The 14953-nt window shown below is 39.9% G+C and overlaps 1 protein-coding gene across 2 annotated transcripts in view; it reads right to left on the reverse strand.

Moving 5' to 3' along the window:
* The window catches only part of ppp1r16b (protein phosphatase 1, regulatory subunit 16B), a 74901-nt gene extending 71313 nt beyond the window's left edge, over positions 1 to 3588 (reverse strand). The window contains exons 1-2 of one of the 2 annotated variants that reach the window (XM_068595235.1): positions 3439 to 3588; positions 785 to 896 (exon numbers count right to left, since the gene is read on the reverse strand). The gene's annotated coding sequence lies outside the window, so the exon portion shown is untranslated. The remainder of the gene's footprint in view (positions 1 to 784; positions 897 to 3438) is intronic. The other variant, XM_068595234.1, reaches the window with a different exon arrangement.
* Positions 3589 to 14953: the final 11365 nt, after the last annotated feature.

Below are 14953 nucleotides of genomic sequence, written 5' to 3' on the forward strand. Positions count from 1 at the left end.
AGAAAATTCCAGTGAGGACTGGAAAAAAAAAAAAAAAATTTATTGAAGCAAAAATGTCATTAAACGGCTTATGTGCTGGTTGTGTGTCTGTGTTGACTTCTTGCTTTGATGTCAGTCACAGACAGCGCCTGGTTCCACCCCCCCAAAGGCATATTTAAGGATAAAGTGTCTTTCAGTGTGCCTCCTGGGCCGCTGTTCTGTTTCAATATTTCATGAGCAACAGCCAAATCACCGTGTCGGAATAATTAAACATCAGTTAGGGTAAAAAACTACAGAGAATTATATGATGGAGGCAGCTCATCAGTGGAGAGGAAGAAGTGAAGGAGAGCAGAGGGGCTCCTCAGAGATCAGAGACGGCTTACTCAGACACTCAGAGGAATCTCATTGTGCCATTTCACTCCATAGGATACAGCCTAATGATGTATTGTCTGAAACACCTGAGGAACTGTTGCTGTAATGTGGAGGAGGACATTGCTAATGTGGCCATGTGTGTGCCTGAGTGTGCTATAATAATGGTAAGAAGGAATTGCAATATTTGTTGTTCTTCGTTACATATTTTGCATTGTAGAAAAAGTACACATACGAAAGTATCATTCATGACATTTATAACCTAAACTAGGTAATAAATGGCTATATAAGCTGATCCGGCTGGTGTCACGACACACAAATAGCAGAGGCAGAAGAATTAGTGCGCAGACTTTTCTTGATTGTCTGGTTCTTGCTCGTGTTCTTCCCCTCTGAAATAGGCAAATTGTCTCCTTGTCACAATTGATTTTTTGCTTACTTTTTTCGGCCTCATTTCTTGATTTTGTACCTCCCCGTCGCCTCAATAATCGATCCTCAGGATTGTGATGCAGATCAATCACAGTGCTTCATTTTGATGGCCGTCACGATTCCTAAAATGCATTTTGAGGAGAAAGGAGGTTTGCCGGAGGAGCTATTGAACGAGGACAGACTGATGTATCTTTTGCTTTTTCCGGTCCCTGTGACTAATAAAAGAGCCGTGACAGTGACACACAGCTGGAATAATCTCAAACCATGGCAGGACTATACAAATATAACCGTTCCTTTTGTATTCATAAATTCTCGGTATTTAAGAGGATCAAACTATCTGCCCTTCACCGTTTGTGTAGTTCCTTGTAAGGGCGTTTCTTAAAGCCTTTTCACCTTGATATTTTTTGTGTTTAAAATGTAGGTAACACCCCCATTCAGCTGCTATAATTATGGCATGTTTCCAAATGCAAACGGCTGATGAAGTCAAATTATTATATAATAAGAATCATTTTATGGCAATCAGCATTAATTTATCACTTAATCCTATGACACTACTAATTTGCATAACCCTCATATATAGCTCATCAAATATATTAAGGATTTAATATTGTGTGTTGAATAAACATGCATAACATCTGTACATTCTTGCCATTATGCCATGATGTGAAGTGAAATGAAAGTAAATAAATTGTCACGAACACTGTTATGCTCACCTGACAGAGATCATAGAATACAGCAGTGTAATAAAACTACGGACATCTGATGCAGCTGTCACATTTTGATTGATGTCCCTTTAAAACGACGGTGCCGAGGTGAAGATGTCTAATTTGTTAAATGCATCGACTCCTCTCTCCTGGCATCTCTTCCACGCCCGCCACCTCCGCTCGCGTCTTCCATGGGCCGAGAGGGGCTCGAGGAGAGCAGGCGAGGAAAGGAATCAAGGATGCACACACTGGGACATGAGAAGGGCCTATTGTGACGTAAACCTACACTACACGTTGCCTCTGTGCCCTGCAGCTCCACCTCACACAATGAGCACAACTCTTCCTACTGCCGATCATGTGTGAAACACAACCAGTGCTTGCTCTCCATCATCTGGCATCCAACACAAGGTTTAGGTAATAAAACGTTATAGTCCAGATGCATGTTTGTGATGCACACCTGCACACGACCATTCTCTCGGCACAGATATGTGCAGTAAGTGTGTCTGCAAGTATGGCAGATTGTACCCCCATAAGAGCCCAAACATGAGCTGACAGCCGGTGCAGATGTTGAGAGGAACAGCAGGAGAAAGTGCTCAAGACGTCTCCACGCATCAAACATTTAAGAAGGCCAACACAGCCAGGCAGGGATACAGACCATCCTTAACAAAGTGCACATCTGGCACAAAGTGACACTAACACAGTGGTAATGTTTCCAGTCTATTGTGTGACCATAAGGCAGTGACTGCGAGAGACAGAGCGTGTAAATGGCAACGTGATGGTGTCATTGTGGTACTAAAGGAGCTCATAGATGTTTAATGGGGACTAGTCTGTATTATAGAGGAGGTTTGATTGGTTGTCAGAAGATAAAACAGCCAACATTTTGATAGTTAACTATCTTCGTCCTTTATTATGTGAGGAGTTTCTGCTCATCTCTCTTTTAAACAATCCTAACCCCGAACATTGATGGTTTGGGATTGTTGGTCGGACAAAACATTTGCGACAACTTGGACTGGAAAATGCGATGAGCAATTTTCTAGCATTTTATAGACCAAATGTTATAGACTTAACTTATGTATGACTTATGTATGACAAGAGCAAGGCGTAACTAGAGTCAAATCCCATGTATGTGTACTTACACATGGCCAATAAAGCTGATTCTGATATACCATATATATCATTTTTTTATCAGTAAAGTAATGTCAAACGTATGTTGTTATTGCCTTTCGTGTGTGTGGATTTTCATATTACTGTAATTTAAATATGTTAGAGGTTGTGTACAGCTGATTGAACAAAATAAGCACTTGTTTACTATTGTATGATGTATTGCAGTGCCAATGGTTAAACAGTGGATCCAATAATTGATCAGACCAATAAAGTCAGCAGCCTTTGACCCACTGATGTGTTGCTACTTATTTGCTCCACATATTTTCCACTCAAAAGTTGAAACACCGCTCCCTCGGTCTCCAAACCCTCCACCTCCGCAGCCTCGGAGAGCTGCGGGGCTTCACGCGAAGTCGCAGCAGCTCCGTTATAAAGTTAATCCTGCGGCGGGTTCAAACTGTGTCCGAGTGGCCGAAGTGTCTGCTGCGGAAGCGCAGTCGCGGTTGTAGGAGAAGCCATGTGAAACATTGCAGCGGTGAGAAGAAGGCAGCAGCCGCGGGAGGATGTTCCGCTACTCGCACAACCGGGGAGGCGAAATCACAAGCAGCGGAAACGACGGTTCTCACCGGTGTAACGGCACGTTGCCGGGGCGGGTAGTGACCCTGGGAAGGCGGTAAAGTGAGCTAGGAAGCTAAAACTGCTCCAAAAAGAGATTCCTCCTCCTGCCTGCCGCTTCCTCCTCCACTGAGGGGGGAAAAAATCCCTTCTTCTTCTTCTTCTTCTTCTTCTTGTTCTCCCTCCCTTGTTTAGTTTTAACCCACCCCAAAAAAAGCAGTGACATGTACATTTGTGCACTCACCTCACTCCGGGTCGTTCACATGGAGGCGAGAGAAACCCGGTGGAGATATCCTGAAGGTTTAAACTTGTCCCGTTACTAAAGACAGAGCGGGGCTGAGGAGAGAAGCTCGGTGTGAGTGTGTGTGAATGTGTGTGTGTGTGTGTGTGTGTGTGTGTGTATGTGTGTGTGTGCGCGCGTCTGCAGCGTCTCTCTCTCTCTCTCTCTCTCTCTCTCTCTCTCGCTCTCTCTCTCTCTCTCTTTCTCTCTCTCTACACCAAGTCACTCCTGGAGGGCGGGGCCGAGAGGGAGGAGGAGACTGAGGAGCACCGTGGATTACAGGGGTGCACATTGTGTGGTGCCCGAGACCACCGAGGGGCCCCCACCCACTACACCCACCACCACAGCAAAGTGGTGGTGGGTGTAGTAGTTTTGTTGTTATTGGGAGGAATTTAAGTAGTCAAATCAACGTTCAATCAGACACAACTGAAGGTCAGATGTAAGAATTGTATGGTGGCCCTGAGAGATCAACATGCTGCAACTTAAACATGTATTAAACAATTAAATGATATATATATATATATTTATATATATATATATATATATATATATATATATATATTTATATATATATATATATATATATATATATATATATATATATAGATAGATAGATAGATAGATAGATAGTAGTTGTAGCCATGGTTTATTGCTCATAAAGTAATTGAAGTCTGCTATACAAAAGTGGTGTTTTTTTGTGCCCCTTGGAAACTGTCTCTGTTTCTATCATCTGCAGCTCATTTATATGTGTTCTGTATGCATGTTTCTGTATTTAGTTGTGTTTTTTGTATTTGCCGCCAGACAACGTTTTTCTACGTTGCAGTGCATTGGGCTCTCCAGGCCACCGTAGAATCAGCCTTATCGGCCAAGTATCCATGTCGCACTAATACATTTTGGTTTTACTTTTAGTATGTACTGCTGCATGTAGTATGCATTGAGTTGGGGCATACTACTTCAACATAACAATGCACCTTGAACTTTGACCCTCTTGGCAAAGGATTGTGGGTCAGAATAGCCAGCAAAGCATGCTGGCTTGTATACTGAAAAATGTGAATAGACGCAGCAGGACATCCTATTTTTGGCATACTGCTTTTGACATATATGCAATGGGACATACAACATATTTTTCTGTTATACTAAATATTTCTGTACACATGTTGATTATTTACTTTCATCCAAAGTTTAAGACACCAAGATAATTATCTCTTTTTTTCAGCATTGTTGGTAAATAATTGTTTAGCATGAGCCAGAGGTTCGTCTTTCAGTAACTCTAACTCTGTTTTTGCAGCTCTCAAAATAAAACTGCTGAGTATTTGGGACACTGATCCTGATAAACAAATACAAATATTTTTATTTTACAGACTTTGTAAGGAATGTATTATTTAGTTGTATTTCTGTCTTAATGCTCATGAGGTGTCAGAAATACACTGAAGCTGATAATATAATCAGTGCTTTGTCTACCCAGCCTCTCTGGAGGGACAGTAGACTTTAGAAGAGAGTGCCTTTCAGTTTTCTCTCCCACTCTTTGGGATTTCCTCTTTTTCTTTTTGTATCTCTGCCAACTTGCATCTCCTTCCCTTTCTTGGTTTCTCTGCTTCTTGTCTGTTCTCCCATGTCTCCTATCTTTCTGTGGTCATACCTCGAGCAATCAACCACCCACCACATAAAGTGCCATTATCCTAATTCTAGATCAGAGATCTGCACAAGATAGTGCTAATCTTAGAAAGTTTCTAAAATGCAAAAGCTACAAATGGGAATTGTTGCCTTTGCATTTCAGGAACTTTCTATGAAAGATTAGGACTATCTTGTGCAGATCTCTAATCTAGAATTAGGATAATGGAATTCATGTGGCAAATGAAACATTTGAGATGAAATGACTCTCTCTTTGAGATTTTATGTTTCTGTCAAGGGAAGAATATTGACAATTCCGATTTAAATGTTTAATTTGTCTGATGCTCATGCAATATGAAAAGTGAATTGCAAGATGGCATACTTTTCAGGCCGTGCTTAATAGACTAGCGTGCAACAAAGAACAATGCAAAAAATTTGATTTATGTATATATATAAAAGATACAGATGGGTCACAGATGTAAGACAAAGTATGCAATACAATTTGGTCAAGCTGCAAATGCAAAGGATTCAGAGGCCAATGCATTTTTGAAGGAAGTAAAACCCTGACCAGCTCATGATGCCAGTAGAAGGTCTTCAGGAGCCCCAGAGAGACATTGAATATAATAAATCAATTATGTATTACTATCTAAATTGGTAAATGTGTGGCCTCACTTCTCTTTTCTGTTTTAAATTATCAATCATCCAATAATTCATTTGATATTATTGTCGAGTAATGAAAAAAACTTTGAACTTGAGGGTTCCTCGGGGATGGAAGATATTTTATTCCCAGTGATGTTGATAATCAAAGACTTCACTTCAAAACACTTCAGGTCAAAGATCTTATTATAAAGACGTCACAAAACTTTTGACACGACAGGTAAGGAAGTCATTCTGCAATAATCTTGGCAAAGATAATGATCTGTGCCTCAAGATTTTCCAACGTATCATCCCTCTCAATCACGCTTCAAGGGGAACATATTTTTCTACAAATTATGATTAATTAACAGCTTGGTTAACACTAATTGAAACAAAAATGCTACAAAACCACTTGGTTATTAGTGAAAATGAAAAAAAGATGTCTACAAACGACACAACAATGCCTCAAAATCACATGGGGATCTAGTGAATTCCCCCGACCTCCTCATTACACCGACTTCCACTCACTCGTTTGAAACATATTCATGATCGTCAAAAACTAACGTAACTCCCTGTGTGGTTCATGTTGTTGTAACGGAACATAATATTAGAGACATGGCTGTGACAAAGACCTATGGATAAAGTGGGGACATCACATTTGAACACAGAAACACACTCTGATCTGAGAATGTGGGTCAGCAGTAACGGTTGACGGAGTAAAGTATTTCATACACTCCCCTTTCTCCTCTTAACCCTAATCTTCCCGCTCCCATGGCAGCCGGAAATGGTGAGTAGGCTTAAAACTTCACCTTTTACATATTTTATGGATTTGTACTTGCCCCACTTCTCCCCGAGAGCTGAAAGGGCTGGTTGTTTTTTGTTGGGAGTGGCGGGACTCAACAAAGACCGCAAAGTAACACTTAAGAATGAGGATTAGGACGTTGCAGCGTCCCTCAAGATGCCACTCAAATGTATTCTTGAGCCAATTTCAAATTCCAATGGGGAATTCTTGCCAAGAAGGAGATGAAAAGACTGATACCAATCTCTTGTTTGCATGCTAAAGAGGAAGCTACACCCTTCAGCCAGTTAGCTTAGCTCAGCATTAAGACACAGGGAAAGAAACAGGGGGAAAGAGCTCTAGCTTGGATGCCCAGGAAATAGTCAACCCCATGTAAAGAGGTAGCATGTTAATTAGTTATCTTTAACGGTACTGGTTGGTGGGTTTTTGGTGCTTCAGAAAGACGCAATTGTTGTTTCCTCTTGTTTCCAGTGTGTATGCTAAGCTAACTAACTTCTTTCTCTAGCTGTATATTACAATAAATCCAACTTCTGGTGTAAATCTTCTCAATCTTAGTCTTCGACTATTCCTTTAACTTTGTCTAGGACGGGCCTGACAATGCTGACTGTAGAATGATTAATCTGATCATTAAACTTTAAACTTGAAAGTGTGTTTTTGAGTCAGAGACTTTCCATCATCTGTTTTAATGGTCTGCAGACAACGAGACACACTATTGGTGACTAATGAGAAGAGAACACATAGATACAATATCCAGAGCTGCTGCATCGCTGCTCCTGAAGAAGCCTTGCAGGAAAGACAATCTTTCTTTGTGTGATGCTGAAAACGTTTTTATGAATGTCTTCTAACAATAAACAGCATGTTGTTGTGCCCTGCATTGATCCAACCTCTCCTTTATCTTGATCTTCTTTCAATGGTGAAGGCTGGACCGGTGCCAAGTCGCTGCTGTAAGCAACGGGACCAAGTTTCCAAGTCCTCCCATTAAGATATTAGCACATCAAAGCAGATTGAGTATGCTTTTATTGTCTACTTCTTACTTCTTTTTTTGCAATCAAGTGCATATCCATCAGACTGTTCATCACAATGCAATTTAAGTATTAATGCAGGGCACTTTTTTGTTTAAGTGCGCATGCAGCTTATGTTATTGACCAGCGTCGTGTGGTTAACTGCACTGAGTGAACGGACATCGCCGTCAAGGCCTTAGTGTGCTTTACACTGAGGGTGCTTGTGTATTGGACTGGATGTAACGTTTCACCAGTTTCTGTGTTTTTTCTCTGTTAAAGTGGATAAAACCTCAAGAAATACATGTATCAATAGATGCTATACACCCCACTATATTTCGGAGGGAGACATTTTACTCTTTACTACATTCATCTAACATCAGTTACTTTGTAAAGTTTTACAAGCAAAACATGAGCAGTTTACAGAATATGATGCATTGTTATAGTTTCACGTCTATCCGATACACCATGAAAATCCTGCTTACAGTATTCCATCATGCAGGAGCAAGACTCTGATAATATAATACATAATGGCATAACGTCTGCATAATAATGAGTCATTTTACTTTTGATACTTTGAGTACATTTTGCTGTTGAGACTTTTCTATTCTTTTCCATACTGCTCGCAGTTCAGACATTTTATAATCAAATAAAACAGAAAACACATCCAAGGATTATAGTGACGCTGCATTCACAGAAAACTTGTGTTAAATTGGTGGAGGACACCAAATCAAATAGCTTAAAGTGGTTCAAATAGAACACAAGAAAGACAATAAAACTGTCCAAAAGCAACATTTCAATGGGTTTTCATGGCTTTTTTCCAGCTGCTAAATTCACCATTCCTCCCTTCAACTGAGACATCAGCAATATGCAAATAACCCGGAGTAAGTTCTCCCAGGAAACGCACATATTTGTTGATTATCTTTCCTCGGGCCATAAGGATGAGACCATCCTTTCAGCTCTCAGCAGAATCGCTTGCACAGCAGAAGTTTAGTGAAAAAAGAAATAAACCACATTTTTTATTTTTGAGACTGAAAAGACAAAAAACAATAACAGTCAAAGGGTGTTCAGGTTTGTAGGTCAATGGCTGATGAAATTGTACTTGAAAAAAGCATGGAGTGAAATATCTTTCCCCTTTAAAGCCAGGGTCAAACGAGTTAGAGCAGTCTGGATGAAGTGAATGTGGGGATTTCATTTCAAACGTTTCATACACGCATTCTGCAAAGCCGTTTTGACCCATTTGAATAGTCATAAAAACACGTTTCCTATCACCCAGCATTGCAGTCTGTGAGAGTAATCATGAACCAGAGATCAGTTGCAAACAATTATGTCGTCCTTCACAGTTCATTCAAATTCCTCTGCTTTTGGTAAATGCTGTTGTTCCCAGGAGAGACGACCCCTCTGAGCCCTGACAGCCGACACCATTTACCTTTTCCATCCCTGCAAAGACTTCTTATTTGCAAGTTGAATAAAGTAAATTGCAAAGAGAATTGCAACAAATATAACCAACTCTAGCTTTACATGGTAATACTAAAATGTAAAATTACTCAAGTATTAGTGGTACAGTCAAACTATTAGAAGAAGTATGAGTAAGAAGTACTTTGCTTACTAAAAGTTAGTAAACGTACAACCATGTAACCATACAATGGTAAAACTAAAGGTACAGAAGTGTTATCGAGTGTACTTCAAGTATCGAAGGTTCAGCAGAAAAAGGCCACTGATTAGGATATTATTAGATTGTATATATTACGTACAAATACATACTTATATATATATATATATATATATATATATATATATATATATATATATATATATATATATATATATATATATATATATATATATATGTGTGTGTGTGTGTGTGTGTGTGTGTATTGTATAATCAAGTATCATTTTACTGTAGGAAGTTGAGTTGGAGCTGGTTTTAACTATACAGCACATGATATGTGAAAGGTCACAAAATAAATCTGGGGATTCGTAAATTGTTGAATGAGATATCAAAAAGGACAAACCAAAGTTCTGCTACCCACATGTACTTTCATTTCACTTATGGATTTAATCTTTGTTTTTCTTTGCAACATATTGGACACATTCACCTCATTGAAGCTTCAACAACTATTTGAATGAAACCATGTGTGCCCTTTAGAGGGGAAATGTCTCTGATGTGAAACTTCTTTAACTCCTAGCTATCTGAAACATGACGAAACATCTTTTTTTTAAAGGTTGTAAACTACTGGGTTTATCTTTGTATTTTATAAATGTACCCTGTGTTATTCCATGTCAAATCTTAATCTCAGAAGTGACTTCACTACATATTAATCTACCAAAGTGAAAAGTATATGCTTGTCCCTTTTTTGGTGTAAAGTAGTATAATAATTGTTCTTATAGGCCTACACTTAAAGAGTAGATGTGTTTCCCATCTATGCACACAGGATATTCATCCTGCATCAGTCAGATTTTGCAAACAGAGGATCAAGCTCCCCTCCATCCTGTCACAGCAGCCAATGATTACCAGTCACACGTCACGCTGAGAGGAACAATAATGCAGCTCGGAAATCAAACCTCCAGGTCTGAGCGTTCTTTTGGAGGATTTGACAGTAAACCAGATTATACTGTGACTCCTCTTTGGCAACACAGTGGCATTTTCTTTCAACTGAAGTCACAACATTATAAAGAATTTCTCTTCTTGCCTCTTTCTCTTCTTCTTGGCATTGTGTCGCTGTCATATTGAATGTATTATTGAGCCTATTGAGACATCATCTGTGCAAAGAGCATAACCAAGGACTCTCAACAATGTTGGCGGTTACGGTGCAAAAGTTTCCTATTTCTGTGTGCACAAAATTGACACCGCAGGTTTCCACATTATAAAACCCCCACCAATAACAACAGCAGAGGGGCAATTCACTCTGCTGGAGGCATACTGCGGTCTGACTGCAGCAAAGCTTCTGTGGGAGCTCCATCGAGGTTTGCAGACACTGATGGTGCAGAAAACTTTTTTCTAACTCTTTGAAGACCAATGAAATGTGAATGAAGCATACCTCACAGTTCTGACCATATAATGCTATAAAATAAGAATGAAAAAAAAATCACTGTATAATCCCTAGACATACCAACCAACTCTTTAAATTCCCTCAAGCAAGGCAGTCATTCCCAGACACTCCAGAAATCTGGTGCACTCGTTCCCTCCGCAGATGTTCCTGCAAGTCATTGCTGCACCTTAAACATGCGTTTGCAGTCAAGCAGAGCCTTTAGTGAGATCAAAAATCAGCCAGTTTGCACATGAGATACTGTGTAAGACTCCAGAGTGTGAACAGCTGAACTTGGAACAAGTCATGGGCAAACACTTGATCAAAAGCAGTTGAATCTCTCCAGGATAGATCAAGAGAAACCCCATAATGTTATATCAATATACTGTAAATCCCTACATCTATTTAGATTATATGGAGACGCTTAATGCCGAAACACGTTATTGCAGGAAATTGCTAGTTAAGTTAAGCAACAAAATGATGCCGTTCATGCTCATTTTTACAGAAGGATAAGATCTCCCTCTGGTGGCCATATTAGTCAATTACACATCCAATTTTTGAAACACTGATTAAAAAAAATAATCAAATGACAGTTGCCATTATCATGTAGTGTGCCATTAACACTTAACCGTCTGTGTGTGTCTTCACATCCTGTAGTTTATGAATGTCCTATGGACTACAAATTGTTGACGTGCGGACTTTTCTGTAGTTCCCACATGATGACACAGGGTGGCGCTGGTGTGGTGTTACTCCACACACATGAACAACAAAGGGGCTCAGAGGGTTGAAGCCCACTTATACAGTTTCTACTTACCTCGGAACCTGAGCAACAGCCATTATGGGCTGCTGAATGAGGGAGGACGCAGGAACTGCAGCACTGCCTTTGACTGCACCATGATGCCTTCATGCACCGCGTTAATGCTGACTATAAACTGAACGTGCAGAACATCACGTGCACACATCTTATTAAATCTTCTGTATGCAATTCACAACGAAGAACATTTTAAATTGACACGCATATTTCAGTTATGCAAAAATATTGTGACTTGATGTGCATGTATCATAAATAATATCTGTTATTGACGTTCTTCTGGTGTTACAGTATCGCTTTTTAAATTGTTTTGTTTAAATAAGCAATTTGGCATGGACAGACATTTTAAAATGGATAATATAGAATTTGTTACTTGGTTGTGCAATGGTGACAATGAGCAATTATTGGTATAATATATATATATATATATATATATATATATATATATATATATATATATATATATATATATATATATATATATATATATATATATATATGTTGGATTATATTCAAATCTGTTGTCATTACAAATGTACAAGTACAGAGTGACAAAATATATGTATACACATATATAAACAAATATATGTATATATGATTTACACTTGTATGCATCTTTGTATTTGGTTGCATTGTGTTTCTGCAGACACCATACCGGTTGCTCACAGTATATGTGTGATACATTTATCTAAACCATTGTGTTCTTCCGTGGGAGTGAAGAGAAAAGAGCAGCCACAGGGCTGGTGGACTACTAGCAGAATATTTGACAAGAAGCGGATTTGAGCATTGAGTTATTATTCTAATCTCAGTTTCAAAATAATTGTGCAATTGTTTAAACAATTGTCATTTAATTCCCCAAACAAACGTCACCAGAACTCGTGCTGCTGAGCTCACACCCACCACGCATACTTTTGTTTGTACTTAGTCAAATCAGGCTTAATCCTAAAGCAGAATCTGGTTAAATATAGCGAGCGATTTTAGCCCTGCTTGAATAATGTCCATTGTCTGTGAATTTATGTAATCAAACCGCCTTATGTTAAAATCCTTTTTTTGTAAACTGATAGCAGGAAAATATCCTCAACCTTAATTATATAAAGTAGCCGAGCAGGCTGGGACAGAATACAGCTGAATGTATTAAATGATTAATGTGCACATCGACATCCACACGGAGCATCAATACAAAAAAGATATCTGTTAAAAATTGATTTTCTTACTTTAGGGCGTAATATTTATTTGTCTTTCAGGTAAGAGACGTGTCATTTTTCCTGCTTGGTCACCTTTTCCTGTCATGATTTTGCAACCAGAAATGTTGTTAAGAGAAGATAATTATGTTACTTTATGACATACTGTCTTTACACAGAAACAAAACGCTTCTATTCACAGTATAATCCACTAGATTCCACGTAATAATCCACATAAGCAGTGCAGGCTTCAGGTGCTGATGGAGAGAGTGATACAACAGAGGTCTGGCACTACAATAAACCAGCTGAGAGCCTTCAGCAATTTATCCATCCAACTTAATGCACACATGTCAGTGTGTGAGCCAATGTAAAGGCATCCTGAACATCAACATTTTATTCTGATTCATGCAAATATGTTTCTCTCTGGCTATGACTGTGGCTCAGTGTTAAAGGAGGCTGACAGGTATACCGTTCCTACTGCAAACAAGGTTTCAATCAATCATTCGTCAGGCTTGTTATGAGGTCCCGCATGCATGCACACAAACACTCCCATGTGCAGTGGCAAAAATGCAAACACGTGTACACACAGATTTCTATTCTATTTATTCCTCTATCTAATCTATTCATATTTCCTTGTTATTGTCTCCGTGTTGCCCTTTCAACAGTCAGATTTCCAGGTCTGTCTGTATTATTGCCTCCGTGAATGCCTTTCAGCAGGGGATGCAATCATCTGCAGGCATATTCTCTGTCTCCATGGAGACAAAGAGCAGCAGTAGGAGGAGTGGCCCGACGGGAGGGGGAGCAAGCTGATGACCGGGATTCATAGACTAACCCAGCCTCTTGTGGGTCCCTGAAATGAAACAATGGCAGGAAGAGAGCGGGTTGCTTTACGGGCCCTCTGTGCTCTCTATCGCTGTGTCTCTCTGTCTTTTGTTTTCTCTGCCTCGTTCTGTCGGTGTGTGTTTCCTCCTCACATTCTCTCTCTCTCTCTCTCTCTCTCTCTCTCTCTCTCTCTCTCTCTCTCTCTCTGTCTCTCTCTCTCTCTCTCTCTCTCGCCCACACACACATACCCACGAAACCCTGGAATGAACTGGAGTGTCTGCAAGAAAGCAGAGAAGACAATGAAAACAAAAACAGGATGCCAGAGAGAATGTATCTGACCAGGAGGAATGATCTTTCCAAATATAAAGGCTGCAGGCGGACACACTGCAGAGGTGGAGTGAATGAGTCAGGCTGAGTCTACCGCATGCTGGGAATAAGATATCAACAAAGAAATAACTATAACTGCTGCTGCGGTACTGTGTCAACTGCACCAGTGATTTATTTATACGAGTGACGTGTGAGAAGGCAGAAGTGAGGTTGTGTAAAAGACACACCTTATGGGAACAAAAGGTAGAGGATAGTGGACGGGTTTAGTGGCGGATCATTAAAGTGACACAAGTCATCCTGAGGGGAACATGCATGTTTGTACCCATTTCATGGAAATCCTAGCAAGCATGCAACAGTTCAGATGTTTCACAGGCTGCTGGTAGCGCTGCAGGAAAGATCAAGATCACCAAATTCATTGTGTTCCATCCTCTGGGGAACATAAATGTCTGTACACAATTTTATGTCAATCCGTCCAGCAGGTGTTGAGATATTTGAGTCCGGACAAAGACGGCAGACCAACTGACCGAATGACGCTGCCATCTGGGGCCCTGCTGCTAGCGCGGCTAAAAATAAGCATGGAGCATTTTTGCACAGCTGTGACTGTGTTTAGGGAAGCGTGAGTCTAAATTTCAGTCAGCTGGGGCTCCACGCAGGCATGTGCCATTTTACATAGTCCACCCATTCTTGATTGAGAGCTTGAAGATGTATTAGCCTTGCAGTCTGACGGAAAATCAGCATAAAGTGTGCTTACGGAAAAGGATCTGACCTTTAGCTGCATCTGGTGCATGACCTTACTGTAAGTCGACCATTTGCCAATCAGTTTAGTTTTCATTGACTTGTCAGATTCAAGTGCTATTCATATTTAAAATGTGTGACATTTTCTTTCTTCGGGCCTACGCACAAGTTCTCATTTCTGCTCTCATTCCTGCTTTACATTTATCACATTCACAAAGACCTTCACATTTAGGTCTTTGTATTTAAACTTGATAGCTAAGGTAATGAGTAAACGGTTGATGTAAAACATATTCTGAGTTTCCTGAGATAGACATTATCTGCATGGCTTTACATCACAGGGATATAGTTGGAAATACCTCAATAGAGACTGCTTTACATACACAACCTCCCTGTTAGAAGGTAATATATCCTGTGTGACCCTGTAGTCCTGCAGTTGGAGAGGCAGTATAATAAACGCTGTCTTCTGCCTCAGCCATAAAAAACCTTTATAAAGACATCCAACTTCAAAATACAACAGTGTTCAGCGGCCA

The sequence above is a fragment of the Clinocottus analis genome, unplaced genomic scaffold (assembly GCF_023055335.1).
Source record: "Clinocottus analis isolate CAN_PGR_092001 unplaced genomic scaffold, fCliAna1.0.p SCAF_3, whole genome shotgun sequence".
Taxonomy (NCBI): domain Eukaryota; kingdom Metazoa; phylum Chordata; class Actinopteri; order Perciformes; family Cottidae; genus Clinocottus; species Clinocottus analis.